The sequence below is a fragment of the Ipomoea nil genome, unplaced genomic scaffold (genome assembly GCF_001879475.1).
Source record: "Ipomoea nil cultivar Tokyo-kokei standard unplaced genomic scaffold, Asagao_1.1 scaffold3195, whole genome shotgun sequence".
Lineage (NCBI taxonomy): Eukaryota > Viridiplantae > Streptophyta > Magnoliopsida > Solanales > Convolvulaceae > Ipomoea > Ipomoea nil.
This window is the reverse complement of record NW_017619623.1, coordinates 558,375-563,105: the sequence shown is the minus strand read 5'-3', so window position 1 is coordinate 563,105 and position 4,731 is coordinate 558,375. Positions and strand designations below refer to the sequence as shown.

The window sequence follows — 4,731 nt, the reverse complement described above, 5'->3', positions numbered from 1 at the left end:
TTACCTCTTTAGTTTAAACATATCAACAACGAGTAACTTATGCTGGTTTATTTTCTTACGGTCCTTTAATTTGCTGGTTAGGATCACAAGATGAAATTTACTTACACTCGAAAGGGTTATAGGGTTTTCCTCGTCATCTAAAAAAAAAAAAAAAAAACTCTAGAAAGTATAAGACACAAATACAATAGAAAAGTACCAATTTTTTTTTAAAGTGTGTATTTGCAAATATCTTTATATGATTCATTAGGTCTGTATCAAACACTGCTTAGGCATACAGCTTCCAAACGTCATGTCTAATCTACAATGCTTATTGATCTGCCAACAATCCACCTAGGAAACATTTTTTATCAATAACACAATAACCGCAAAACATGCCGTGACATACTCTGGGGCACAAATTGACTGAATTCCCCATGAGCAAAAGTTGTTTTAAATCCTGTTTAGAAGGTAGGTTATTGAAACCTGAAAAATCCCATTTCTACAAAACCACAGTATCCATAAATATCAAAAAAAAAAAAAAAAAAAAAAAAAAAAAGGCTGGAGAACTTTATCCCGAGTTTTCCAACTTTCTAATTCTAGGTGTTTCCAAAATCTGAAAGTTCTAAATTCCTGATAATGATTGGTGGCCTATTCTTTTTTTGTGTGTGCTGCTGATGAATTTTCAGCTTCGTTTTGTTCAGACTGATTTATGCTAGCTTTGGCATCTGCCAGGAATTTGGGATCTGGCTTGTGCCTATCTGAGGGTTCCCTCATTGCCATACAAATATACAAGGCAATAACCACATTGACTGAAATGATGGCAAGGAACCCGCTCAACAATGTCATAGAGTAGGGTGACATATCATTCAAACCTGTTTCAGATGAAAGATATCCAGATTCAGTAGCAATACCAAACTCTATTTGCATCAAAGATGCAATATTTAAATTAAAGACACCATCCAGACAATAGTATGTTCACATATGCTATTTGCATGCATGTAAAAGACAGGATGGGAGAACATAAAATCAATTTTAGCACATTAATCCTTAAAGATGATGTCTGCAATTTTTTATTTTTTTTTAAAAACCTACAAAGTATTGAAATAAGTTAAGGTTATTTTGTTTTTAACATAGTTAAGAATAGAATCATCCCTTGAATAAGACATGGACTGTATGGTATGGTACTATGGTTATATTTTTAAGAGCAGTTGTCTAGGGATCTTGGATCATGTTACGAAAGTAAAGAGAAAGTTTCCGAAGAAGTTGTCTGTTGTAACCATAGCTGGCTAAGGACCACAAGAAAGTAAACTAGTCTAAGTTATCCATAGCTAACTAGCTCAAACCAAGGGGCAAGGATTCAAAATCGTGACCTTGTAGTTACAAGTGTGGATCTCTTTCCATCTTGGCTAGGGTTACGGGTTACCCCCCACATTCCATTTTGGGAGGAAAGGGAATTGAGGGGGCAGGGTGTTCATGTACCTTCTGGGTTTTAGGGGACTGGTACAAGTAACCTTTGAAGGCATTAAAAGAATTACCATTTTAAATAGAGTAAGAAGATTTTTGAGCCTAACACAATTAGTCAATTATAATTGTCTTTTGGGGTTCTGATCAGTTTAATATGGGGTACATTGTTTAAAACTTAGAAGTGAACTATTTTGGGTTGATCTGGCCAGTTTTTCTTAGCTCACCATTGAAATACTCCATTTTCTATCATACTTCAAAATAGTTACCACACGTCAAAAAGTGAACCAACAAAATCCTCCTAATGCATCACCCAAATGAGGCATTGAGGCCAGCAGTAAGCCAGTAAGTGCTCTATCCTCTAGTAAAGATCTAAACGTAATGCATAATATCATGTTAGCATAACTATATACTACTGCATAGTCTGCAAGTCTTGGTTCAACACATGCCTTGCAGCCCACCCATGACAGTCCTTCACAGTAACATCTTATAACAACAATAAAAGTCTAACCGGGGTAACCCAAGCCAAGATGGCTAAGGATATAAACTTGTAACCACAAGGTCACGAGTTCAAACCCCATCCAGCTCTCTTAGAGTCTTAGTTTGAGCCGGTCAACTATGGGCAACATAGGTTGGTCTACCTCTCTGGTCTTTTGCCGATTAGGATTACAAGGCGGGGTTTACCTTGTGTAAACCTTCCGAGTGGGTTTTCCTTTCAAAAAAAAAAAAAAAAAAAAAAAAAAAGGTCTAACCAACCTTATTTGCTACCCACCAGATTGTTCTAAACAAATCTCCTTTAAATACCTCAATTAATCATTCCCCCCAATAATGCGTGCTGCATTCTAATTTTGAAAGAGATCCAGATTGCCCTCTGAAACATGGTAAGAGCAGCAATGGTTGATGCCATCCCCCCAAGCTTCTTGCTATATGGGCATCCAAACACAACCAGTTCATACCCTTAACAATTTAACCAGAAGTCCAGAACTAAATCCAAGCTTATTTAGTGAAAAAAAAAAAAAAAAAAAAAAAAGAGATCATAACTACAACTTCGCTAGGTTGAAACCACAAGGGGAATTCCAAGTAAATTAAAAAATGAAAAAATTTTAACAAAAAATTGCTGTGATCTTGACACTAAGAGATTAGATAACTCAACAAAACAAGAGGAAAAAAAGCTTACCGGGAAACAAATTATGGTTAAAACCGTATAGAATTGCAAGAGGAATTGCCCACATAAATGCGGATGCAATGAAGAACTTCATTATCACCCCCGCCATGGCACCTTCGGCTTGCAAACGAAGGGAATCACGCCTTCTCAACTTTAATTAAGAGCTCAGTTAATTCAAGGAGAAATTGCATTGTAAAACTAGTAGTAATCATTAAATCAAAATAGAAGCAATTCGGAAATAATAATTTTAGATAAGAAATTAACAGGAAGTGGAGAGTTTGATACCCGAAACGGGGGCCAATGAGCCGTGAAATCGGAAGAATTGAAGCAGGAGATCAGCTTGAAATCGTATAGATGGCAGTTGACTGTGAGAGAAAACGCTGCTTGGCGGGGGATACGAGGGATTTAGGCTCGAAACCCCAATATTCGTTTATCTTTGTTCTGTTGAATCCCCAACCACCCCAATATTTGTTTATTTTTTCCCTAGGATTGGGTAACCATGTAAGTAGAGAAATATGGTGTTCTAAGGGCTTCTAGAAACCCAAGAGCATGAGGTTGCCGTGGGATTGGCTACGGCCTACGGCTTTCTAGCAAGAGATCAGTATGATATGTATTTTTGCATTCTCAAATTTTACTTCCTAAATTTTATTCATGGATACCTCACATAATATTTTCCTTTTGCATAAATGAGAGTATCAAAAGTCTTGTTGATCAATACTGAACTTACAACCCAAGGCGAAGCCAGAAGCAAATTATTGGATAGGGACAAAGTTTAAAGGGACACACTTGTGATTATTTCACCAATAAAATTCGTAATACGAGTCGGGTCAAATCAAATCAACATGTGATTATTATGTTTATATGTTCAAATGTTGTACTTATATATTCAAATTTAATACTAATTATGAATAAAATGTTTGCAACTTATAACGGAAAATGTAATACTTTTAAAGATAAATATAATATTTTACATTTTGATGTAAAACTATTATATTATACATAAAAAGTACTCCGTATTAGGGCAAATATAATATTTTTTTGAGGAAAAAATGTAATACTTTTAAATCAAAATGTAAATGTATTACATTTTCTCTTAAAAGTATTACATTTTCTCACAAAGTAATAAACATTTTATTCATAATTAGTATTGCATTTGTACATATAAGTATTACATTTTCATCTCGACTCTACCCGTCTCACGATGAGATGGTGTCACACAACTTTTTGCAAAGTTTAAATGATTAAAATAAGTTAATGACAAAATATCAAATATAGTGCACAAAAGTTTGTGTGAAACCATCCCACAGATTTTTATCCATGAGACAAGTCTAGTAGTAGAAAACGGAGTTTTTTGCAATTTTGGTCGCATGACTATAGTGTCACTAACAACTTTGATCCACGACTTTTTAAACTTGCGGAATTGGTCAACGACTATTACTTTCTTAGCAAAAATAGTCCTTCCGGCGAACTCTCCGTCAATTTTTCACCGAATTTTTTTTTTTCTCATTTTTCACAAGGGTATAATGGTCTTTTCATTTACCTAAACTAATGACCTAAATATTATGTGTGCGTAATCTGAGCAGATTATTATTATTATTATTATTATTATTATTATTATTATTATTATTATTATTTAGGTCATTAGTTTAGGTAAATGAAAACACCATTATACCCTTGTAAAAAAAGGAGAAAAAAATTCCGGTGAAAAATTGACGGAGAGTTCGCCGGAAGGACTATTTTTGCTAAGAAAGTAATAGTCGTGGACCAATTCTACAAGTTTTAAAAGTCGTGGGTCAAAATTGTTAGTGACACTATAGTCGTGGGACCAAAACTGCAAAAAAAAAAAAAACTCGTAGAAAACGGGTTGTTACCTATAATAGAACTCATAATAATTTATAGAAAATTTAATACCAATTTGAAATAAATAAATTGTTACTTATAACAATATATTGTAATATTTATTTGTAAAAATATTATAATACTTATAATTGAAATTGTAATATTTGAGAGGAACTGAAAGTGTAATACTTATTTGTAAAAATATTGTAATACTTGTAACCAATTAGAGTAAAAACGATTGTTACTAATTGTGAGAATATAATAGAAGTGAAAGTTGATCATCTATT

General features: G+C 33.7%; 1 long non-coding RNA gene across 1 annotated transcript; it reads right to left on the bottom strand.

Moving 5' to 3' along the window:
* Positions 1-316: 316 nt before the first annotated feature.
* LOC109168329 lies at positions 317-3,189 on the bottom strand. Its single transcript, XR_002052073.1, has 3 exons — positions 2,891-3,189; positions 2,618-2,756; positions 317-851 (listed from the first exon to the last, which is right to left on the bottom strand). It is a non-coding gene; the product is annotated as an uncharacterized LOC109168329 (long non-coding RNA).
* Between the last annotated feature and the right edge of the window lie 1,542 nt (positions 3,190-4,731).